General features: G+C 47.3%; 1 long non-coding RNA gene across 4 annotated transcripts; it reads left to right on the top strand.

Annotated features, from left to right (window-relative positions):
• Positions 1-1,048: 1,048 nt before the first annotated feature.
• LOC121058636 lies at positions 1,049-12,220 on the top strand. 4 transcript variants are annotated; one of them, XR_005814277.1, is made up of 4 exons: positions 1,049-1,303; positions 1,646-1,711; positions 11,157-11,524; positions 11,871-12,220. It is a non-coding gene; the product is annotated as an uncharacterized LOC121058636 (long non-coding RNA). The 4 variants fall into 4 exon arrangements; XR_005814276.1 differs by lacking the exons at positions 11,157-11,524; positions 11,871-12,220 and adding an exon at positions 4,657-7,860 and having other exon boundaries at positions 1,063-1,303; XR_005814275.1 differs by having other exon boundaries at positions 1,065-1,303; positions 11,157-12,220.
• Positions 12,221-25,991: the final 13,771 nt, after the last annotated feature.

The following is a 25,991-nucleotide window of genomic DNA, read 5'->3' as shown; positions in this document are numbered from 1 at the left end:
ATTCCTGAAGGTGCCCCTGCCTGCCTGATGGATTGCCTTTGGTTCATAGCTCTGCTTCGCTGCAGACCTCTGCCTCTGCTCCCAAAGCAGAGCGAAGCGGGGGAACGTGCCAACGGTGGGCTTCCGTATGTTGCAAAATTGTGTAACAAAGCTCAGTGTGAGATCTTACGAAAGGGGAGATTTAATTTTTTACTAAAAAATATTTCTGAGCACGTTGACCCACTTGCAATCACACCTCCATGCTTTTAAAGCAAAAGCTGTGCGTCCAAGAGGCCCAGGCAGCATCACCCGTGTGCAGCACAGAGCACGGGATGCAGGCTGCTAGGTCCACACTGTTTCTCCTGGGTTCCTCTTGTCTGATAACAACAGTCTAATTTTTGGGTGGGTTTTATGCCCTTTTCTCTAGTCTCTCACACTGGGCTAACAGAAAAAAGCAGCAGCACTAACAATATGATTGCCTTCCTTTTGCTGTCAGAGTGCAGGGTCTGCTGCTGGCAGTCACCTGTGCTGTTGCCGTAGCAGGGGACAGGTCTCCGGGGCTTTTTGACTGAATGGAAGCTGTGTCCTTGGTTATCATTCTTGAAATGCTCACAGCCACACCTCCACTCATGCTTCGTTCATCCCAGCCTGGGTACTTGTGCCTCACTCCCTGCACGCGTTCTGTACCAAAGGCTGGAGCTGGAAGTGGCCACCTGCCAGCAGCCTGAGTCAGGGAACAGGGCTGGCAGAAAGCCGCCTGCTGCCGCTTCTTCCTTCTCCATAAGTTGGTGAGGCAGCTCCAGGAGATGACAGAACTTGTGCACAGCACAGAGAGCCCACACAGCCATCTCATCAAGCTTGCTGTCTCACTAGGGCAGGAAAAGAGACACCTGGCAACCCAGTTTGCCCAGTATGCCAAGGTTCAGCCCAGTAGCACAGGCTTCTCCTGATTACAGATACAATTAAAGCCTGCTGCTGCTTTCGTTCCTTGCCATCACGGCCCCAGCACAAGCAAGCCAAGTTCAATGTCAGCAGTACCCCCAATCACCCTACCATACCCCCTCCCAGGCTCAGTTAATTTGCCTCATTACCAGTTGTTTCCCAAATTAAGGTTTCTTCGGGCATGCTCTTCTGTAGCCAACCCCTTATAATGACCACAGATGAGGGCCTAAGGCTCTTAGGCACATACAAGCCTGTGAAGTATTTGCTGACTTTTTTCCGTCTGCAACTTTTGCTCTTGTTCTTCCTTTTGATGGAGGATGACTGTGGCTGGGTTCTCCTTATTCCTCATGGTGGAAAGGAGCTTCCTTCACCTAAACAGCTGGTGAGCTCCTGTTTAGTATAGCACTGTAAGAGGAAAGAGGGTGCTTGCTATTAGGATGTGACCTAGGCTGCCTGCGTCTAGGCACTCCATGTGGTGTTGGTGGCTGAGGTACCTCATAAAAAGGGTTATGGAAGGCTGTTTAAATCCCGCATCAGTAGGGGAGAAGGTTCAAATAAATATGTTCCAGGGGAAAGCTCTTGCGATCAGCAGGTCTCACTCAGAAGAACTAATAGGGGATTTTGTGTTCTTGGATCTGCCCAAGTGATCTGTGGGTGGGCACCAGAAGTATTAGGTGAGGGGAAAAAATCTGTCCGGAGTCTAAAGTCTTGTTTATTTTTAAAGGGCTGTAAATCACCAGGGATGCTGAGATGTGGCAGTGGTTTGACACTGGGAAACAAGAAGCATCAGGTAAGGAGAAAATCTGTTTTATGTTTGAGTTTTTTTTAAGAGACTGCAAATCACCAGGGATGCTCAGATGTGGCAGTGGGTTGACCTCATGAGAGAACTGTTTGCTTTCAGGTGCTTGAGATGACTGTCAGTGGGAATGTGCATTACTGCTTTTAACTACTCCTCCTGGTAGGAGGGATGGGGAAGCATGGCTTAGGGTGAGGCGCCTCTTGTCATCAGTTGTGAAACCTAGCTGGCCTTAGGACATGCTTTTTGTTGGTGAGGATTCAATATTTTGTGATTGATATGGTCTTAGCTTTGCTGTCTTTCTGCTCTATAAGTGCTTGCTCTGGTTAGCTGAGGATGTGTCTGCAGCCTTTTCTGCAAGCTGCTGCTGGGAAGGGCAGGCTGGGCTGCTGTCCCTGGGCTCTCCCCAGGACACCTGCCTTGCCTTGCTGGTTGAGGACTGATGTGTAACCATGCCTGTTTCCGAGATGTCAAGTAGATTTATTTATGGGCTCTGTCTTCCTTTGCTTTTTACGTTGTAGAGAACTCATGGGATTTTTTCACAAAAGAGTTGGAGTTTGCTTTCTCAGCCAATGTGTTTTCCTACTGCACAAAACCTCTCACTTTAACTGGCCCCCAGATGCAACTTTTCTTCTTTTTACAAACTGTAGTGAAGGATGATGTTGTCACAGGCCCCATCTCTGATATATGTCACAGATTTCAAAGCACTTTATGAATCAGATGAGTAGCTCTCTTCCAATTTTGCAATTAGTGAAAGAGTAACAGGACGAGCTCCTCGTTTCCCTTCCCTGCACCACTTGCAATGAATCCAGGTCTTCAGTGATTCTATTCAAGCTCCCTCTAGGACAGCTGGAGCAAGCCAAGAATGAGTGCTGTAAAATGATCTGCTTTCAAGCGCCTTTGGAGCTTTTTTATTTCCCAAATATAAATTTCTGTTTCCTTACCATCAAAAATGAAATAAAATAGCAGTGTCAGAAGTATCCTTGTACCCTATACATAAGCCTTGCCTGAAGATCTCCATGAATCTTTACTCAAAAGTGATGACAGCCTGGAGACTTTTTATTTGGTGCTGGGAAGCTTTTATTTTTCTGCTAAGTAGCAGCTCTGCATTCGTGTGCTATATGAAGAAGGGGGGAGAACTGCATTTCTTACCCAGCACATGATAATTTGGGAGGGAAAGCCACAGAAAATAAATGAATTACTAAAAACAAATTCAGGAATGCGATGGGAAGGCTTCTTACCCGAAGCACACTTGGGATGTTCCTGCTGCTGGCCTGTAGGGTCAGCTTGTCCAGAGGGCTGAAATGTAGTGGTGGAAAGGTGCTGAGGAGACGGTGCCTTGACCAGGGAGTAAATGTGGCTGTCAGCTCCCAGATCCGCCCCCCCCCCCCATCGGTCTCCACTGCTAAGTGGATTGCTGGAGAAATAAATCAGAGGCAGGGAAATTCTTCGAGAAAGAACAAGGAGGATTTAATGGACTTAACTACTGCAGAGCAGCGCAGGCAGGGTGCTGTGGGGAAGGGTTGCTGCAGGGAAGCCTGCTCCCAGCCCGTTCCTTGGGGCTGCCGGTTGCTGCAGAACCTCCTGGGTGGTGAGCAGGGAGCGCTGCCAGGCTGGTGGGCGAGGAATCTTTCTCCTGCAAACAAGAGCGTGGTACCAACCCAAGCTGCGACTGTCAGCGTGCATGTGTTACGGGGGACAGAAGGCGAGGAGAGGAAACCTGCTCCACAGCCCTCCTACAGTGAAGTCTATTCACTCTCTCAAGTCTGCGCTCTGCAGGCCTGCTGTAGGGCCGCCGAGAGGTTCAGGGGATGTCCCCCTATGGATAGAGCCCGGGGCAGACCTGGCCTCGCTTCCCCAAGAGCTGAATTTCTAGCTGCTGCACTGAAGCCACTGCAGCTTCCAGTAATGTCGGGTCCTTTCAGAGGAGGCCAAGCACCAAGGAGTGGTTCTGCTTCCAGGGCCACTCCAGCCCTGACAAACAAGCTTATTGCAGAACTGGGTAGCTCCGAAGTCTGTCTCTATCAGTGTCTTATGCGTAAATGTGCTGCTGAAATTGCTGCCTGCCACTGACACCACTGTGCCTTGTTGGCTGAGTTTGGGATCTTAAAAGCATTTAGTTCCCCATCGCTCCCCACCACAACAACTCTTCCTGTAGCTGCTAAAGGTCAAACAGTAAGTGCAGCACTAATGTATATGAAATAAAAGTAGTCCTGGTCCCCGTGTCCCTACAGAATTCATTTAATACCCAGCCTGATGGGGAGGTAATTTATCCCAGGAATGATGACTGAAAGTTTGGCCATTTGGTACAGTTCCAAGACGCACACAGTACATTTGGCTTGGAATTAATGTAGGAAAGGACTTCTAGACATTTTAACCGGGCAGAACACTTGGAAGAACTGGAAAGTATTCTTGAGAACATTCAATGTCGCCCTAAATTAGACCATAAAAAGTAAGTGCTTTTTAAAAGCAATCTTGCACAGTAGGGTCTGCATTGTCAGAGCTTTCTGGTGATTTAGAAGTTCTCCTTCCTTGCAACTCCTGTGAAAATATAAGAAATGGGAGTCTGACTGCTGTGAAAAATACCCTTGTCTTTAAATTTTGAGGTAAAGGTTTATATATATATATATATAAATATGATAAACATCTCTAAACCAAGGCCCATAAAACTGGCAGTCTGACAGCTGAGGTGCAGTTAGTGAAGCACTGTCATGCAAGAGCTAACCTGGATTTTAAACCTTGTCATTTCCAGTGATACTGAGTAGGAAGCTTGCTAGTGCTCTGATAGTTTCCCCTGCTCGTGGTCACGGTGCTTGCATCGGAGAATTGTGATGAACAAGAAGGGACATAGCACAGAAGCAGCTTATTTGTTACTTTTTCTTGTTCTTTCTATAATATTATTTGAGTCACCCTCATATTTGCCACTTGGTTGTTTCCAGTGTTTCCTGAGCACTTGTTTAAGACAATTGTGCCAACACTGGGCAGGCCATTTCACTGAAATCAGATGAAATAGGGGGAGACACCAAGAGAAGTGGTGGAGAGTCCTGCCCAATGACAGCTGAAAGCTGTGGCTTGGGTCATCCCGAGGCAGATCTCTATGTAAAGATGCTCGGACTTGATGAGCAAAGCAGCCTGCTCCCAGCTGAGGACCCTTGCCGTGGTAAGGCACAGGGAGCAGCACTCCTAGGATGCCCAGAACATGCAGAAATAAAACAGGGCAGCAAAGTGGATCTGATGAAACTGCATAAAACCAATGAAGTGACAGGCATCCAACTGCAATTATTTTTGCTCCATAAACTCCACATAAGCTGTGTATGGTTATGAATGGAAAGAACAATCTCCTGTGTCTGGTCTAAAAGACCTGAAGAGCACAACAGACTTGTCTCCCAGTCAGCACGTTTTGTGCCAGAATACTGGGGCACTAAGTGCCATCTGTGTGACGCTGTTCGTCTCTGAAGAACTGCAGCTTTATCACCACTCTGTGCTCGCTGCTGAATCACAAAATGAAAGGGAATGGCCAGGAGCTGTGTTTTTTTTTGAATGCATACAAATTCTGTGCCTGTTTTCTGTGCGTTCTTTGTGACCTATTACATTCGGATATGAGTGGAGAGATGCAAAACACACTTCAGCGAGTCCCTTCGTTAGCTCTTAGCTCTCGTCTTCTCACACAAGGTAGATGAAAGACTTGTAATCCTGTCTGGACCCCTCTTATTAGGAAATGGGGGGCGGGGGGCAGGAAGGAAAGGCAAGCTCGGTTTCTCACTGTTTTAAATGATCTGGGAGCTGGAGTAAGTGTACATACACAGCCTACAGTAAGATCCTGCAATTATCTATCCGTTGGAAATCAGGCTAAAAACACAGCCAGGCTCTTTTAACTGTTCTGCTACCATTCATCTATTCAGACTAATCAGGATCAATTCTCTTCTGTATTTCTGATAGCACTGCATTTATATTTTCTTGATAAAACAATTACTGACCCTGTAGATGTATCCTGATAGCGTATGTCCTCATCTTATTTCCAGTCTTTCCTCATCCCTCTTGCCTCTAGGCACTTTTCACTACATCTTTCTCAGGTGTTTTACGTATTCCACCCTCTGACTCCTTCACGCACACTTGCTGGCTTGTTTGATCAGACATGCACAGCAAAAGCAATCAAAAAATTTCCCTGACAGCCCAAGAAATTGTAACCATAACTGCAGATGGAGCCTGCTATTGCTGCCTGGCAGGGGCTCTGCTGCACCCAGGTATTCAGGGCAGGAGCCCTGGGCCTCCCTTTCTTCCCCCTCTATCACTACTTCAGTTGTCTCCCGAATCAAAGGCAATCATCAGTAACTATTTATGTGGCCTAACTTCTGCTCAACATGTCCTGTTTCTCTGCAGAAATAAATGGCGACCACTGCAGCCACCTGTTCTCATGCTTTGATGCCAGACAGCAGTTTGTCCTCCACAGTGGCAGGGCTTTGTTGCAATACATTATTAGGAGCACGTAACTTGCCCTACCGGATGCGGTCACAGCTGCCTAAAGCACCCTCCCTGGCCAGCATCTCCCCCCCAGTGCCACTTATGGGGTCCTCATTCCCTTTCCTGGGCTCTGTCCCTAATCTGCTCCCGTGTCCCTGCCTCTGGGTCGGCCCCTGCCAGCTGTGGTGCTGCTGCTCCCGGGACGCCAGCGTGACTGGGGGCTGGCCTGCAGGGACAGTGCCAAGGCAGAGCTCAGCAGAGGCTCTGGGGGGTTAAGAAAACCATGTGGAGAGGAATTAGTGCAGGGCAGGGAGGTGCTGGCCTTTCCGAGAGCCTCAATGAAAAGCCCTTTCAGAGCCGTTTAGCCTCCTGTCAGCGGAGGGCTGGGTGACCCAGGGGACAAGGGCCCTCCAGTTTTCATCTGTACCTTATTGCTGTGGGTCAGCTTATGGTTTGCAAACTTTTCTGAGAATGCGTGAACAGAAAAAAAGGAAAAACTCAGCCTGGTAAATAACATTGCCTTCCCCACCAAGTGCTTGACAGGGAAGAGGAGGACACAAACACAGCTCAGAAAGACTTATTCTAATCTATAATGACATATCAAGCTAGCAGCAAGCAGAGGAGGAGCTCTTAAACAACAGCCAGGAGCAAAAGAGAATAGTCATTTTCCATCTCTGTAGTATTTTTGTCATGTCTATTAGGTGACTCTTAATTGTTCCAGCAGCCTTACAGCTCTTGCTGGGTTGAGATCTTTCCTGGCTCAACCTGCAAGTCCCGCTATGCTCTGCACGGGGGCTTTGTGGCAGCACAGCTGGCAGGTGAACACTTATGCTTTACCTGACATTGGGGAATCTGCAGATACTGGTGGTATCTGAATGTTTTCCCAAGTGCTGCCTCCTTGCTTGCCTTCTCCCTGTGCCAAGAGAGCAGCAGTGTCAGTACTGTGCTGCGCTGGCAAAGCCCTGCTGGTCCATGTTGTAAATGCACCCCGAGAGGAGGGTATCCTGGGTCCAGCCTCACTGTTGCTGCTCTAGGAAGCCAGTATCAAGGGCACCTTGCATGAACTCTTGCACTTGGAGGGAAAAGTTTCTGGCAGCGTGCTGCTGGGTTAGGAAGGGTCCCTGCTGAGGAGGAATTTCCCGGCTTTGTTTAACTTAACCACACGTTGCTGAACTCCATCGGGAAAATCAGTGGGTAAAATCTCCTGACCTGAGCTACTGTAGGTCAGGAGATCAGAACAAAACGATTGCACTGGCTCTTCTAGCTCAGGGAAAATGACAAAGCAAGAAAGCATCCGACCTCCGATTTGAGAGCGAGCCAGGGAGGGCTGTAAATACATGCAGGGAAGGACTGCTGTGAGTCCTGGTGTGCAGCAAAGCCCTACCACTGACAAGTGGTTTTAACAAGGTGGTGAAGGGTAGGCAGGAACACAGCAATTTGCATACCAAGTATAGGGATCATGAAAAAGTCAAATTAAAAGCATAAATTGAGTCCCTCATGGTTTAATCATGAGGGCTGGCAGGACTACAGTATCCCTTACAACAGCAGATGTCTCCCACGGCAGGGCCTTGAAGGATATCCCCATTGGAGGGATGAAGATGAGTTCTGACACCTCAGACAAATCTAGACAGGGTTTTTCCTTTTCCTGCTCCTATTGGCTTTTGCGAACATCTTAAATTAGAATCAGCACTTGTTTCCGTATCAGGAATGAGTCCAAGGGCGAAGTCAGTGCTTTGTGCCAGCTTCACAATGTCTCGATTGCAAAAGCTACTCCTTCCAGGCTTTCTAGTTTTCTGGCTCTGGAGCTTTAAAATGTAGGTGAGTGCAGCAATCCTGTGCATAATAATCCTTTCTCTATTCATCTAGCCAAAAAGCCAAAAAAAAATTAATGAAGCACATAGGAAAAATGAACAAGAGATGGCAGGAGATGGACCTGGCAGGACCCCCATGCTGTGTGTCCCTCACAGGGCTGTGTTTGGTTGAACGCTGTGGGAGGGAGATGAAGGTCAGGCTCCTGGAGGCTGTCCTCAGAAACCACTCCAGAGGAGAGCTCTGCAGACAAATCTCTCCGCTGAAAGGCGGTGATGAGGAGCACGTGCGGTGTTCATGCAGGAGAAAGGCGCAGGAGCCTGTTCTGAATGGAGGGAAAATGAGCCCCACTTGGGGCTGGATGAGAACAGGAGTTCAGGTCCAATTGAGAGATCTATAAAGAGTGATTGGCTCTTCAGAAACAAAATCAATCCACACATTGATGAGAGCTTTGAAATTGAGATCTTTACAAAACTGGGCCTCTATTCCAATGGCACAGAATGCAAATTTGATTAAAAACTGTCTGCTTGAAAGTGGTGCAGCACCAATTTATGGCTTTCTTTTTCCTGCAGTGTTATCTTTTTTAACACGAAATAAAGAGCACAGCCCTTAGCAAGGCTTGGTGGACGAGAGCACTAGACGCAGGTCTATTAATTTTGCTCCACAAAGAATGATGTGGGTTCAAATCTTTCTTCTGCCACAGTCTAAAATTACCAGGAAGGTGATGTTCCCTGGCCTGTGCTATGCATCACACCCATCCCTGCTGGCACCACCATCCGTTATACAGCCGTGCCTGTCACGCAGGACTCCTGAAGCCGATTCTGCCTTGAGATTTCTCAGCCTGGTGAAGGACATAAACCTCAGGCCTGAAATACTATTGCAGCACACCTGTGCACTCCCTGCACCCACTCACCCCCACGGTGGGGATGAGGTTCTCTGATTTTGTAACCTACAATGTTAGAACATAATGCCGACTTGTTTTACAACCTTTTTGTCACTCAAGTAAATGAAGTCTCCAATTTTAAAGGGATCACTTCTATTTTTTATTGGATTTTTGTTCAGAGTGCGGAACTCATCCCTGTTATGGATCTGGGTTTAATTGAAGTTCCATTATCTCGATCTTTTCCGGTTTAATTTTGGTCTGACCTTGATGTTCTTGGGATGCTGCATCTCAGCCGGAACTTGGGCCAGTGCTGTGAGCTGCATCTACAGAAACACCTTTCTTCTTAACACAAGGACGCTTGCAGATTAGTTTGTGTTCCTTCTGTTTGTTCTTTATAGCTGAGCAGGATCTAAGCTGTCCCGTTATGTTATAGACACCCCCACTGCAATCATCTGTGGGGTCTGCAGGGTTTGTGGACAGGGTAGGTGGAGGAGCTGCAGTTCTGAGGTCAGTTGGGTTGCTGGGCTCAGAGGAGGCACAGACAACCTGCTTTGGGGAGAGAACCAGAATCCTTCAAACAAGTCCTGGTCATGTGTGGCTCCTAAAATGCAGCCCAAGTCACTAAACCTGCCCCCCCCCAGCATGCTTAGCATCTGCAAGTGTTTCAGTGGCATTACCACAGTTAGGCTGTAAGTGATAAACATCCTGGGTGAGGTTCCTCCCCCCTCATCAGAGCCTCATAAAGCACGTCAGAACGATAACATTTAATGCCTCGTGCCCTGTGGTGAGGTGTGCAGAAGAGCTGTTCATGGAGAACTCCCTCCCATCCTTCACCTCTGTTACGCTCCCTGGGGGAGACACCGCTGGTCTGTATGTCCCCATAGGGCCCAGGAGATGCTTCAATACCTGGGAAACCCCGAGCTGCAGGTTCAGACACCTCTGGCACCACAATGAGGTGAGTGCTGCGGTATCAGCAGGGACCTTTGTGCTCTGCAGGGGCCCTCTCCTCCCTCCCTCCAAACCCCTGCTTGCACCCAGCTCCACGGGGGTAAGCCAGGGAGGAGCTTTCTCCTGCAGCTGCCCTTTTAGCAGATCTTTTATATTATTTATCATATGATTTAATGTGAAAGGCCACTTCGGCTCTGGGCTCTGGCAATTAGTGCTAATAGATGATTACACAGCAGAGGCAGTGCATGAAGGCAGCGTTCGTTATTTGCGGACACGTGCACCAGGAGATTTATCTGCTGTCTGCCAACCTGCTGCTGCTGACGAATGGCTGGGGCCAGCAGGCAGCTCCGGCTCTGCTCGGCGCTTTGTGCAGCCCTTTCACAATGCAGCTGCCTTTCACCTGTTACACACATGTGCACGCACACAGCAATGGGAAGCCTTCACCCAGTCAGAGCAGGCTTGCAGATATTTATTCTATACAATGAATGAGGCTACCAATGGCAGTTTGATTTCTGCTCAGTCCTTGCCTGGAGGAGGAGAAGCTGGATTTTCATTTCCTAATGCCTCCTTGCATGTCCCCTTGCCTTCACATCTGTGCTGCTTCTGGCTGTGTGTAAGCTGCTCTGTTGTGCTGGTGGGCAGACACCTCCAGCAAGCATCCAGTTGCAGGGTTGGGGTGGCGAGGGGCATCCGTCGTGCATCCATCCGTAGGAACCACCAAGTTCCCACTTTTACCAGCGAGCGTAAAATAAATGCAATGCTACACATCCTTCCTGCCCCAGAGAAATATGGCGCCAAGCGGGGAAGCGGCTTGCATGTGCTCTCAGGATAAAAATAGCCTTCTGCTGGCAATATTCATCAGTCAGACATTCCTTGGCAACCCAGAATTAAGTCATAAATAACTGAGCCAAATGAAACAAGGCTGTTTATGGCATAGGGTAACTCAGGAAGCACCGAGGGAGAACTTCTCTCTGACAAATTCACTGGGAATGGGATTCCTCTCGTTTCCTTCCTGCAGGCAGGTGCGTTGCTGGAGATCACAGGCTCTCCTGCTGTGGTTCTGCTTTGGACATTAATACATTATGGCTACAGCAGCAACTGGAAAGAGGATGTCCTGGAGTGGCTATGAGGTTAGGAATGCAAAGGTGGAGTTTACAGTAGGAAATTCAGAGTCCTTCTCTTTCCCATCAGTTTTTCATTCACACCTTTTAATGCTGGCAAAATAGACTGAGTTCGTGGATCATCCTTCAGAATATATTATGCGTACAAAGATGAGCAGAAGCAGCATTGTTCGTTCTCCAGTTGGCCATAGTCCCTCTGCTCCCATTTTTCCTGCAGAGAAAAGTGTCCAGCGAAGGTAGTCCCTCAAAAGAACTCCGACTCTGAAGGTGACAAACATGAGCAGAGGTGGCAGCCTGACAGCGCCGAGCAGACCCTGGAGCAGCCTTTCTAAGAAGAAAACATCCCGTGCTCAGGACTCTGCCCCTGGATGGTGTGAGGAGGCAGAAATCTAACTCCAGCTGAGCCGGTGCCATGGGACTGGCCTCATCTGGGCTGTATCTGTCTCTGGAACCCAAAGCACCTGGAGTAAGATGTCCCCTCTGCCTGCTTTCATGCCCCAGTGGGGCTGCTCTGCCTTCAGAGTCTTTCCTTCTTGCCCATGGTTCAGGGAGCGTCAGCAGGAGCAGATGCTGCATTTCATCCGGGTCAGGCAGGTTCAGCCCTTGATAAGAATACTTCTTGTTTTAACCAAATCTCTGTTTGGTATTACTCCCTTATCAGCTGTTCTAGTAACTGTCAGGATACCCTGGTCCCGATGTTTGCCTTATCAAACCCCCACACTCCAACATTTAACCATTCTAGAATGGCCATGTCCCCTTCCTAAAGAGAGGAGATAAGCACTTTTCATCTTTATAGCCATTCAAATGGGGCTGTATGAGGACGTGGAATCAATGCCTGTCCTGGTTTTCCGAAGATAATGTGGTTTATTTCTTATAGGAAGTCATTTGGGAGTTTGCACGGATCATTTAATTTTCTTGATGTTTTGTCCAGAATCTACTCTCCTCTTTGCTGTTACACACACCCCTCTGTGGAGAAAACATAATAGAAAGCAGCCTAAGAAAAAAGCAGAACATTAAGTGATTCAGGAATCCTCAGGGGATGTCTCTGCTTTAACTGCAGAGTCATCACCAGAAAAAATTGTAAATCATTTATTCTCTTCCTTCCTCTCAATGTCTTTCCATTTAAAAATGTAATTAGATCTGCATGTCCCTTGTTTTTAATTTTACTTTTAATTAGGTGTCTGGAACTGCATTGTTAAGGTTGTTTGATGTCAATTTCTAGATGAAAATAACTTTTCTATCCTGAATATCACTGCACTTTATTCCATTTTAGCTTAGGGAAATGTATTTTATTTTTATTAAAATTTTTTTTGAAGACATTTTTCCTAGATTTTTTTCTAGGGTTTTCTACCTAGACTAAAACATTTCATATTATACACAGTTTAATAGCCAGAAATTACAATCCTTAAAATGTCCTGTGTATAGAAAGAATGGAAGGCACCAAAGTTGAGCAAAGCATTTTTATTTGCTAATTTACTTATCTACTGTGTAGCAGGACCTCACACCAGCAGCTCTGACCTGAGAGTGCGTGGTATGAGCAGCTTTCTAAACACAAAAGGAAAAGAAGTGAAGTTCCTGCCCCCTGTAAAGTGACTAACAAGCTATAGATATTATAGGTATATTCAGAGATACCTCTGCAAAAAAAACTGCCTTGCTGGCTTGGTTTGTTTGTTTGTTTAGGTGTGTTGGTGTGGTAGAAGCTTCTCTAAGTATATTAGGCAATGGCAAAGCTGTGATACCAAAAAGCAAGAGCCAAAGGAGGAAAAGCTGTCAGTGTTTTGCAGATGTCGTGCCAGAAGCAGCTTTTAAGGAGGAGCAAGGGAGGCTCTTTTCTATCTGTTTTTTTTGGCTCTGCAGGGCAGGGGTGCATGGCTCAGGGCACGGAGGCAAGCAGAGGAGGCGGGTGGTAGAGCTGGTGACCAAGGGAGCTCCACCATCTTCTTATTTCACTTCACTCCAGTTCTTAAATCCCCTGCCTGTCTCCACTCCCGGTGCTATCACTTTCTCCTCCAGCGCTCCCTGAAACAAATAACACCAGGCTCCAGGCTTGTCTGTCTGCTGTCTGAGACGCTCTGTGATTCAGCGGACCTTGGCCTCCGAGTTTGGCACTGTACTTAATTTGTTTTATGCTCCCTAATGGAGTTCAAGCCAGGTCAGCAGCTACGCCCAGAATTAAATGCGACACACTTCATGTCGCCGCAGGGACTTCTAATTCTTTATGAAATACCACTTGGTGCAGGGCCCTCTGGAAGCGGCACACTCCACTTCCTGGCCATCTGGCCACTGCTGAATAATAAATATAATCTGCACATTTGTTTTAAAACCCACAGGCGCACATGACCACATATATAACTGCAGGTCCCCGAGGAGCAGAGGCACAGCCTGAGACAGGGCTGGTGGCTCCGTGCCCTCCAGGCACCGCTGCCACACACCAGCGGGAGCCAGGTCTGGAGCCAGGTCTTACAGGTTTGCTGCTCGGGGCATCTGCAGACCAGCAGCCATCGCATCCCCCTTGCACCCCTGGGGATTAAAAAGCATGGCAGGAATGCTGGATGGCTCTAACTTCTTAAAACAGGTTTTCCTTTACTTGCATGCAGAAGAAAAATAGAGCTACTCTATTCTCTAAAAAAAAAAAAAAGTGGGCTTGGATCAACTGCAATGGGGAAAATTGCCAGGGCCTTCAGTGCATGAAATATAAACACGTGGCAAAATACTGTTCTTGCTCCTGAGGACTTTGGCTGGAACATCCAAATATATTCAAAGGAGTTACAAACTTGATGACTGCAAGAGAGCAGGGCAGGGAACTCCTCCGACACCCTGGGCTCTTGGAAAACCACAGTGTCAGGATATTAATCTCATAGCGCAGTGCCAGCTGAAACACATTTAACTCTAAGTGCAGTGAGAGGGCTAAAAGATAATCACTTTAACAACAATTAGGCTGATGAATTAAGCCTGCAGACCTGCCTGATAAACACTGCATCCCAGTACTGGAGTCCTGCCCTTGCCAGCCCCATTGTAGCCAGTCACTTCACAAGTCCCTGTGCTCATGCAGCCCCCTCTGGCATGCAGCTGGCACATCCAGCCTTGTAAGTAGAGAAGTGCTTTATTCCTTTGGATGAGAGCTGCTCCACCTGCTCATTGGCAGGAGTTTCCCTGCTGAAGCACATTCATAGTTTGAAGAGAGGTAGATGGCACTTGGTAGCTATTAATTTAATCAGCTTATTCCAGCATCATCCAAGCAAGGTAAAATTTACATCGCTTATCGTCTGATAGCCTGAGGAACCCGAGGTGATGAGGGCTTCAGCTCAGCAAAGGTGCTTAAACATGGGGCTGACTTGGAGAGATTTCAAGAGACTGCTTTAAAACAAGGAAGGAGATAAACGGGCTGTAGAGGAGTAACGCTGCACGCTCAAAGTTCCTTTATTCCTTTCTGCTGCTGGAAATGGTGTAGTGTTTTTAAAAAAAATAAACAGTGAAATAGAAAATTGTCAGAGAAATTGATGTAGGCCATCAATTGGAAAAGTTATGCTAACGGTTGGATACTGTTTGGTCCCCAAGGGGTGTGTTCTGCTCCTATTGCTCTCTACTGGAAGAAGTAGTAATGCTGGTCATGAACCACTAGATTTCAGGACCCAAGCAAACCTGTTGATAGCTTACTGTTCCGTCCTGTTGGGGAAAAAACCTCAGGATCTGGTGTGATCTTTCTGCATAGTTTCAAATTTGGGGCCACTTTCATGTTAAGCAGCTTCACTGACTTCTAAGTTACAGGACCAAGCTGTGCTCTGGAGAGGCTAAAGGAAAGCTCCTTTCTCACCTTCACAGCTTCAGCCTCTTTCTCTTTCCTTGTTATTTTGATCTAAGCCCTTCTATTCAGAGCAATCAGTGCTCTGATGCAGCTCTCCAGTCCCCTTCTTTGTTCTGCTGTGTGTCTGCCTTCTGCTAGTTTTCCCAGCAAGCTGTCTTAAGCATATGCATCTTAATGTTTCCCTCTGTGTGACCCTAGTGTTGTCTCAAATCTTCTTCTTGCCCTGTGATGCTGGGTATATGCAAAGCCCTTTCTTAATCCTTGTAGCTTTTGGAGCTTGGTGAGACTTCTGCATTCATCTGTAGGATAACGCAGGAAGGTACATCTGCTGACTCACTTCCCCTTTTCCTCTTCAATCCTCTCTTTACAGATAAAGAATATTCTTATCCCGCAGAAAACACGACCTAGGAGATGTAATGATAGAATCATAGAAACAAAGAGGAACAAAAAGTGAAGGTCCTCAGCAGGAATCCAATGACCGCTTGTCTCTGGGATGTTTCTAGTTCGGAGTGGTGCTGATACCTAGGGGTTACTCCCTGGAGCTTGCTCAAAGTCTTTTCCTGGGGCTGGACCCAAAAGCAGGATCTTAACGGAGGTCTGTGTTGAGTTCGTAGAGTTCAGCACATGCACCGAGCATTGCATGTGGCTGCGGGAGTACGCCAGGTCCTGAATCTGTGCTACCCCAGGTAGCCCAGCACCAGAAAAGAGATGTCCTGTGTGGTACAGGGGGACTTCTCAGCCTGCTCGTAGCTCCTTCAGGAACAGCACTGCTAAATCTGGCCCTTCGGGTGGTGTTTGCTCCTTCCTTCCTCACCGGTGGCTTTTGATTCCTCCCCTCCCCACTTAGCATCTGTCTGCCTGGATCTCTGTCAGAGCGGCTGAGCCCGTGGAGATGTATAAATGGGAAGGTGGGAGGGAGAGGAGTGAAAAGGAAAATCATTTATCTTAATCTCTTCTCATCATGCTCACAGGTGAGGGCTTTGCTTTGGGGCCAGGTTCAGGTGTCAGACATTCCTAGCGAATGTGAAACTTTAATAAGTCAATGTAAGCAAGTGTGAGGTATTTGCAGGGCTACTTTCCTTCTAGAAAAGTGAAATTTTCATAATTGACGGTTAATGTAAATTATCTGATATTTTTCTCTGCAGAATGACACACGGAGTTTTCAATCAGTCAGGCCAGGAAACTTCCACTTTCCCCTCTGGCCATGTCACAGCAGCTGAATAATTTGGTTTGCCTTTTGTAACGATTCTTTCCTAGTTTATTCTTCCTTCTCCTCTTAATGCCCAAGTACCGAAGGCAAGTTTTAGCCCTTCTTGTAATGAAAATAGTTGGGAATGGAATTTAAAGAAGAAAAATTCCAAGCTTTTCTGAAGAAAGCCAACTCATTGAAGCAAGGGATTTTGCCCTTAGAAGGAAAGATCCTTTGAGAGCCAGGTAACTCCAGCTTCATACATTTCACTTAGACATGAAAGTTTGAGCCCATACAGGATATAATGGTTGGAGAGTCGTAAATGCTTCTGCAATTTCCCTTCATCTGTCACCAAAAATTAACCAGAGAATTGCTCTTTTCTGCTTCTATTCACCTCAAGTCCAAACGCTTGGGAAGGAAGAGACTAAATCTTCTTATGGAAAAAGATTACGGTCCTGCCACTGGAATTTTTAGCTCCAGCTTTACCCTGGAACAGAGCTGCAGCATACCAAGGCAGAACGTGCAGCTCCATGAGGCAGCCGCTGCTTTGCATTACGAAGAGTCTGGTAATCATTAGTGTACACGACAGAGCTTCAGGACCCGAGTCCTGCTTGCAAGTCGTTCCCCACCCCCTCTTGCTATAAGGAATTCATTCTACGCAGCTTCTTGTGTTACAGATGGAAGTTGTTTTCCTTGTATTCCCCTGGCTTCGTGGGGGGGGATCAGCCACCCCATCCAGAGATGCTGCGGCCCTTTGGAGCTCAGCCAAGCTTCCCAAGGGAGGAGGATGTGGCCGGGTGGCCTGCAGTCGGTGTGCCAGGCTGAGAGAACGGCCTCCAAGTCCTGCTGATGGCCATTGCTTTGAATAATGGTGATGCGAACTCTATCTGCTGCAGAATGTCTGGAGTTAGTGTCCTGTGACATCCCTAGCTAATATAAAGGGAAGAGGAAAATCTCTTCTTTCCACTATTGTGATCCTCTTCTGAGCAAGAAAGCACCCGACTTGTTTCTCTGGCCCCGGAAACAACGCAGAAATTTTCCTTTTCCCCCTTCTCCCCTAAACACTGGCTGAGCTTAAAGATCTCATTCAGTGTGACTTGCCTTGCCACCACAGCCACATCAAGTATATTTTCATTCCATCACCCTTTTTGTGATGCTTTGTTTCCACCAGCTCTTCTCTGCTTTTGGAGCAGAGAAATATTAACATCCCCTGCAATGCATAAAAAGTCTGAACTTCAGCAGACAATCAACCACTCTTCTCTACAGTGCTACCACCATTACTCTAAAGGAGTTTCAATTTCCTGATGTTCTCAAATTGCACTGGGTAGCTCGAGTAATACAGAGTAGGTTCAGATCTGTTTTTATCTCCTAGTTACAATACTGTGCTATAAAGGATGTCACAGGTAAAGTGTAACAAAATCTTGAGGAAAAAATCTGCAAATTTCAAGATTTAAGAGTACGTTAACGGTGTAGCAGCAGGAGAAATAGCTTTTTTTTATCCGTGCCTGTTAGGGACAGCATACAGCATGAGTGCTTCATAATAAAGGCACTAAACATCTGGCAGAAAAGGGAAGTAGATGTCCAGTACATTCCGTGGGGCTTGTGTAGCAGGTCTGTGGAGGGCAGATGAGGCTGAGCAGGATCTGTTGGGTGAGGTTTCTGCCTCCTGCGGCACCTGCTGGAGCCTGCATATGCTAAAGGGGAAAATTCCACCTGCTTTATACATTCCTCCCAGTTTTCTGCAGCGCAAGAGCAGGAAGGAAGGGGATCTAAGATGTTCATGCCTATCTGCACACTGTATATTACTGACTTCTTTATCTACCTATTTACATTATAGCTTTATTTTAGTTTACCTAATATTGCTTGGGGGCTCTGATTTATCAGCTGAATCTTAGTGGCAAAGGGAGCTGGCAAAGGCCTTATCATTTAATTTCTCTAACATCCTTCACTTCTAATTTATACGCCCAGCTCTGTGACAAATTGAATTTGTATAACACAGTAAACAAAAGGACTCCTAACTCTAGTTTTCTGTAATGGAATAACATTGTTGGAAACAGACATTAAGTGGAACAGACAGACCTGGGGAAAGGGCTCGGCTTCCCAGGTGTAATTCACGTAGGGTCCAGCCTGGTTGTTTTGCAATAAAGCTAATAGGAATTTGCACTCAGCGTGATTATTCCTAATGATGTTAGCTCCTTCCCAAGCCCTGGGCAGCCTCCTGGAAGGAAAGGGAAAATGAGCTGCGTAGTGGCAAACAAACAGGAGAGTCAGTGTTATTCTGGGCACCACTGCATGGCAAGGCAGTGACGGGGAGTAGCTGGACTTGTCTGAAACCCAGCGGCTAAGACTCACCCAGCCAGCCAGGCTGCCTGTCATCAGGGATGGACATTTTCCCTAAATAAAAAATTCCCAGCCAGTGAGCACTCTCTTCTTGCTGGGCTCCTTCCCCACCCTTTCCCCAGCAGCAATTCTTGCTGCCGCTCCATTTATCTCTCCTCACCAGCGTGTTTTCACCCTCCCCTGTTCTCAGCATTTTTTCACTCCCTGTTGATCGTTATTCTCTCCCATGGGAACGGGCTGATGGTGGCTTGGATTCCTGTTAGTGGATGGGGGAGATCCACAGGCTTCTTGCTGCAGCACCTGGAAGCAGGGGCTGGCTGAAATCCCAACCCGGAGCCCCTCTGCCTGTCACAGCCCTGCTGCTGCTGGAGCTGGCAACTGTGACCCTAGGAAGCATTTTTTTTTTCCCCTCCATCTTCCTCCCATTCCTGTCAAAAACCCAAACTGCTCCCACCCTCTGCATGTAGATTATAGAGAAAAGAGAGAGGAGTGCTTGTCACTTCTTTGCATCCAAATACAGGATCCAGGGAGACAAAGTCTAAAATTAGAGTGCGTCACAAACAGCCGCATCTGAGTAAATTCATTTAATGTCACTCCAGCAATGGCCCCTGGGGAGGCTGCAGATATACCTGGAAGCAAGTGATAATAAATAACATATGAAATAGAAACAAAAATAAATGAAAGATTCTTTTCTGTGTGTGCCCAGTAGCAGCTTTCTCCCGAGGCAGTCGCGTTTGCAGGTTTTTTGGTGGTTGAGGACGGAGCACAGCTTATGCTCTTGAAGGGATATTTAAAGAAACAAAACCATGCGTTGCCTGCAAATGGCAACGACTTTGCCAGTCCATTTCTGCATCAGATCAGGAGAGCAGCACAAAATAGACTACCCCTGAATTCTGTCTCCGATGGTTTTCTTCTGCATTTGAGGTGTTGATTTCAAAGGGAAGGTGGGGAAGAAAAAAATAGAGAGAATGGACAAGAGACATTTCCAGCCTTTCCAAATATCTGAAAAGCAAGAGCTTCTTCCCAGAATTGACACACGTGAACGTTTTATATAAGAGCTTCCTTTCCAGCCAGCTGGGCAAGTGAAACCTTTGCTTTGCCCCCCCTGGTTTGTCCCTCCGAGAGGGGCAGCAGCACCCCGGGGGGACGATGCTGCAGCAGCCCCCTGGCAATGTCAGCCCTCTGAGAGCCCAGGAAAATCTTTCTGACCATCAGTTCCAAAACAGAACAAACGATCTCTCCTTTTTCCTACTTTCTCACGCAGTTTTCTGCTTAAATTGCCGAGAAGCTTTGCCCTGGCCTTTCCTGGGTTGATTGGACACCGATTATTACCCAAGTGTCCCACTCCAAGTTGAGGCTTTAAATCACCACTGCAATATTGAGTAAAAGCTCCCCCAGTCTAGCCAATGTATCAAGGCAAATACAGCAAGGCAGGAGGGAGGGACGAGTGAGCCAAGGAGAGAAGGAAAAGGAACCAAATCCATCGATGCCGGTAGGGAGTCTTGAATCTGGTCCAGAGGCAACAAGAAAGAAAAAGGTTCTCCAAGAAGTTTTCTTTATTAAACCAGTTTGTCTTCTGTCTGCTTTAACACGGCCGATAGCTACCATTCAAGAGAAAACAGTATTGACAATAAGCTGCTTGCAGCAGTAAGTCAGTTAGGAGCCAAGCCATCTCTCTCTTGTTTTTTTCTTTCTTCCTTTTCAAGCTGCAAGCTGAATGCAGTTACAAACAACTTCAAAGCAATTGACCAAAAGGGCTAAAAGATTGTTCAGAAAGACTCCTTTGTTCGGTAAAACAACCTGGGCAGGGGCTGGAGCACAGGGGGAGGCTTAGTACAGAGGGGAAGGAGGGAAACAAAAGCGTGGAACAGCAGGAGGCACATCTCCATCCTCTGCAAAGGGCTAACTGGATGAGAAAAGTTACACCTGAATGGTTGGACTGGGGGAAGCGAGGATGTAAAGCCCCAGCTGGAAAAACGGTTTGGTGGTCATGTTTCTGTCCCCTTGCCTTGGCTGCTCCTCATGCAGCAACCCAAAACCCAAAGCTCTCGATGCAAAGAGCGGCAGGTGGGAAGCGGTGGAGCGTATCGACCTTGTCTGTAGCCCAGAAGCTCGAGCGACGGCTCGCTGGCTTCTGCAAAAGTAGTTGGGCAGCAGCAAACAAAGGGAGAGAAAAATCTCTGGCCAGCCGTCTGTGGTGAGACGATTAATGCAGAAAGAAGGGCTGGGCAATTCTCTGGAAAGCTCCTTTGGGTAGCAGAGCTGGCGCAGAGCTTGTGTTCTCAGCACCTTAACCACAGCCTTGCTGGACACAGTCCATAACACGACAATTCCCGACCTCCCTGTCTGGGAGGCTCTGTGCAAGCCAGCTTTCCTCTTCTCCATTCCCGTGCACAGATTGTGGCAGAGAAAGCCCAGAGGCAAAGCGTCTGGCTTCTGGGATGAGAGTGCTGCACAGAAACCAGCCCACACCTGGCGAGTGAACGCGAGGAATGTCAGGGTTAAAAACACTTCTGACCAACAGAAACTTTATCTGAAATACTGGATTCCAGTGCTTTGCAGTGCAAGCGTAAGAAATTCTATGAAAAGGTACAAAAAAATGCCTCTAAACTTTCAAAGTAAAGTAACACTCCAGTTTTTGTAACATTCCAGCTCTATTGGTGTCTCACTGTGTGTATCAGGTACATGTGGATCTTGATTCATTAATATTGACCACGTCACAAACCAGGATTAGCTGATCATCGTAAATCCAGTGCTAGCTTGTTTTATGGGCCTCAGAGAGTCTGCAAGAACAATAAGGTCAAGAGACATTATTCTCTCAAGGATATTCCTAGAACAGAGTCTGAAACTAGAACCTTTGCTACCAAATTATTTCTATGTGACTGCTATCTTCCAAATGAGATACCTTGGTTAAACTTCACAGCAGAGTCAGGTTTTGGCTGGATAGGTCTCTATAGGCAACAGAATCTCTCCTTCCTCTGCAGAAGGCTGTGAACGCTGCAGACAGTGACTTCGGAAGAGTGATAATGTACCATCCTTGGGCTGGAAATGCACCTGGTATTTGTAGTGCCTACGCACTTCTGAGGAGTCTCTGAATATTGAATATTCTAAATTTTGAGCTTTACAGTTTGGACAAAACAAGGAGGAAAGGGATATCTGAGAAGACAGCAACTGACATAGCTAGGTAAATAAGGAACAAAGAAAGAGAAATGCACATAAGATTTGAATGCACTTCTCTAGTTTACTGTAGCTGTAAAACACCGCAAAAAGGTTTTCAGCAGCTGTCAGTGCAAGAAGGACAGACAGGGCCTGCCAGGCAGCCTGGGAGAGCTGCAGGTGTGTCTCACTTGATTCAGAGACCTCCTGGTCCAAGAGGTCTGATGTTACACTGCAATGCCAGCTTTTTCCTCCAGCTACAGGCAGAGGATGGATTCATGATGCCCTGGGGGGCTACCAACTGATGGCCAGTACTCCCAACAATTTATCCAGGCTTATATCTAATCTCAGACAGAAACTGAACTGTCTTTATTCCAGTCCATGCCTCAACCTGTTTTTTGTGCAGTTTACAAAGCAAGAACAATATCATATTTAAGTACAAGAGATGATGCGGTAAAACCCCTTCTTATCTCAAACCAGACAGGAAATTTACAGGAATTGCAAGGAAAGCAGAAAGTGTGGCAGCCTGGAAATCGCTTTTGTCTCAGCTCACAGCCGCTCCCTCTTGCATTATTTACGGCTTCTCACCATTTCATAATTACCTGTTTGCACTAATGGGAATATCAGAGGTATCCAAATGACACAGCTGAGCATTTCTCCCACATCCACATGGGGTCAGGGCACTGTTATCAGCAAGCGAGGTCTGGGGACAGAGCAAACCTGGGGGAAATTCTTTTTTTACGCAGGGTCCCAGCTCCAGCCCCCCGAGATTGAAAGCAGACCCTCCGCTGCTTTGAAGTTGAGCACTGCTCTCTGTGCAGCTGTTTCAGAGCCAAACTGGGCTTTGAACGGTTACAAATATATCTTTAGGACTCAAAGAAGACATTTACTGCAAATTCTACTTTATGCTTTTCATATGCTATTAGGTTTCCATTGCATGGGTAAATGAAGTCTACACCAAATTTCATAGTTTCAGTAGGAAAGCAGTCTATAGGTCTGACTTCTTGTTAATGTGTTGTCAGCATACAAAAGGGGATATTTAATGCCAGTGTTGGCAGATTAACAAATTGCCTTGTCTAGTATTACATGGGATGCCACAAAACAGTCAGGGAAATGCTAAAGCTGTTATCTTTAACAGAAGCTGAAAATGAGTTGGCCTTTGGATTATGGGGCAATTTAAGACGTGTAGGGTGCGTGATTTTTCTTCCAGGTGACAAACAGCTCCCTTACAGCAGCAGCAAAATTGGTAGGGGTGGCAGCAGCTGGCTGCACCTGCCACCACGAGTCTTCTTTGGGGCATTTAAGAGGCAAATCAGGCCTCTTCTTGGTTTCCTTTGGTGGGATTTCTACCAGTAATGTCTACTAAATTGCTCTGACCCATCATGCAGACACGGATCTGGACCATTCTGTTTTATCTTCACCACTTGAAAAATGAAATAAATTTCAGCTTCGCCCATTTCCTTTAATTACATTTATTTTAAAGGTAGCTGCACACAGAAACCATGTTACGGCATCTTCTGTAATTTATGTTTCTTCCAGTGGATCATTTTCCCACTGCTATCCTTTTATTAAACAGTAATCCCTAAGAAACTGTTTGCTTGGAGCAATGGTTTGTTAGTTAATTGCTGGAGAGTAAATGTAGGAAGAGTTTCATTTTTATCGCCTATTGACAAGACTAGCTTGCTAGGCTGTTTTTTCAGGAAGAGTATTTCCTAAAAACTGTAGCTGCTGGTCTGGAGCAACAGCAAGACTGTGGAGGAGGGTGGTTGACTCCTTTTGGCAATTGCTTTCAGCTAATCTAACCGCTGCAAAACATGCAGACTTTTATTTTTTAATAAGGCAGCAAACTGCAAGTACAATGCACACCCTGACTAGGAAAGTAAATATCCAGGGCATGTCATCCTGCAAAAATCACGGGGGAGAAGGGAGGATGGGGGGTGTACAGCGTGATTTACTGACAACTCAGTCAGAAAGGCACAGACGTGATCATGCTTTGGCAAATCTAATTCTGACTGCCCAGCACAGGTGGTTTAAAGCCTCTTGTCTGCACCCCAAATCCACGTTGTTCCTCGTAAATGGACTGAGATCACCCCGTAATCAAATCTCCGCCCGCCCAACGCAGTCTGTTACCGTAGTCGTTACAGAGAAGATAAGGTTCTAACCGAGTTATGCTGGAAAGCTACATGATGTAATTACCGATGTAGCATCACTTCTCGAAGCAAGGGAGAGAGATCGTTTTCCCTCCCCTCCTTCCTCTGGGACTCGCAGCAGCCATCTCCTTGCTGCAGACACGGGGGCTTTCAGACTGCGAAGCAAACCGGGGCTGGGCTGCAGCTGGCACAGGCTCGCTGCTCACAGCTTCATCCACAAGTTTGTCCCAGCCCGTGACATCTCCTCTGTCACGTATACTCAGGTTTGTTTTAGCTGCGGATTATGCAGGTCAATTACCAGGATGGAAAGCAGGAGCTGGCTGAGCCATTCTTACAGCCTTTGTCATTCTGCTTCCAAACTTTTTTCCCCAGGAGTTACCCAGGCAGCTCTCACCCGGAGGAAACCCGGTGCAGGGACAGCAGCAAAACTGCAGGACGAGGCTGAGACTGGAGCTTTTAAGACTGCAGCCGTGAGGGTATAATTTATGTACAGAGAGCAACGTGAGAGTTTGCTGCAGCCCAAGTGGATGTGAAGCAGCTTATAGCTGCATGCCAGCAGAGCCCCCGTGCTGCAGGGTGCTCGGTCCTTGCTGGTGGAGCTGGCTCCCGGCACCCGGAGCTCTGCAGCCCCATCCTCTGCCCACCGCTGTGGGACAGCTCCTGGGGCTGTTAGAGCCAGCACGAGGCGGATTGCAGCGAGGCGATGACACACTGCTCGTACCCGCAGCAAGAGATAGTTATAGCCAAATCCAAATGTCAAGTCAAATGCTAGCTTCAGAAAAAAACCCTAGCAGGAGCATTAGGTATGATGGGTAATTTAAAACAGGATTGGATTATTATCTGTATTATTATCTCTCTGGATGGCACTTGGAAGGAGATGACATTTCTACTCTCCTCAGAGGGAGGTTTTGCTCTTAAGAGAGGTAGGAGTTTCCATTTTGGGGCTCATAAATAAATCTGTTGGTTTAAACGAAGCCGGCGGAGCTGGTGCAGCTGGGCTGCAGGCACTGCGTTCTGCTGCGACACGGACGGCAGGGGCTTTCAGCACACTCCCTGCAAAAAATGTGTTATTGCTGTCAGCTGAGCACAGAAAATCTTCAGTGTTAATAAACTTTTATCACCACCAACCTGGAAATTTGGGAGATTTGCCCCACACAAGGGTTTCCTGGGACTGCATGCACAAGGAACGCTTTCATGGCGTGCACGTGTGTGCACGCCCCACGGAGACACGTGCACGGACACACGCCTCTGGCACCACCGGTGCTTTCACAGGGGCTCTTGTCAGCAGCCAGCTTCCCAGTGCCAAACTGCCAGCCTCCACGAAATCAGACCCTTGCAGCATTAATTCCCTGATTTTGCAGAGCTCTCCGCGATTCCTCAAGGCTTCGCGTCTTTCCAAGCCTGGTTCTGTGATGTGGGCCAAGGTAACCATGAGATTTATGGCAGGCCACAAGCGCTGGGAAGCAAAACCAATTTGGAGAATTGTTTTAAGTACGTGTGGGGATTTAGGCAGAGGCCTGTTTAAAGATCCTCCAATGCCCCTCAATTGCTGTGAGCTGCACACCGACCACAACAGCTGGAAGCTGTAATGCTGTCTGACATATCTGCTGCCGAAATAATCACAAGATTAATGAACCTACTGCAGTTGTTTGATATTATTTCTACCAGAGGATGCTCTTGCAGTTGCAGTGCTGGATTATCCCCTTCCTCATCTCTGTCATTTTAAGACATCCACATCTCAGTTTAAGGGCTGCCTGGGTTTATGAACACCTCTAATTGTTTCAGCTAAAAGTAAAATTGATAGGGAGCTGTTAGAAATGTCAGAGGACGAGCTCGCTGCCCTGGCCAGTATTTCCTCTCCAGAACCTGGAAATGGCTGTAGCTCTGCACAAGGCAGGATGAATCCCCGTTGAATATCTTGTGTTTCACTAAATGCTCTGGGGAAGCAGGATGGACAGAAGCGGGATGTTCCCCATCTGCCTAGGAGCCAGGGACCTCCCTAGACCCATGTAGACACTTCCTGAGTGTGCTGATTCCCCACCAGAGTCCCCAAGCCCCTCTAAACTGCGGGTAACAAAGCTGAGCAACATTTTCACTGGAAACCACAGTCAGTCAGGTGCTGGGAGATTTATTTCCATAATGCTTTTTGTCCTTTCTTCTGTATATCAAGAAATACAATTTTTTTTTTTTGATACCTTGCTTGAGTTCAGACGCCCACAGGCTGCGGGCCAGATGTTTTTGTGCACTCCCACGTGTGTGCCCTTGTTGCAGGGCACTGCTCGCTACCGTCTGTCCGTCAGCACCAGCCACTTGCTTCTCTCCTTTCTTTTTCTGCCTTCTACCGCCCGTGGCAAAACCACGGAGCCTGCCCGCAGTTGCCTGTGGTCTAACACAAGATTATGAGGAGGGCTC

The sequence above is a fragment of the Cygnus olor genome, chromosome 22, assembly GCF_009769625.2.
Source record: "Cygnus olor isolate bCygOlo1 chromosome 22, bCygOlo1.pri.v2, whole genome shotgun sequence".
NCBI classification, from domain to species: Eukaryota; Metazoa; Chordata; class Aves; order Anseriformes; family Anatidae; genus Cygnus; species Cygnus olor.
The sequence above is the reverse complement of the archived record's forward strand: the minus strand, read 5'-3'. Positions and strand labels throughout refer to the sequence as shown.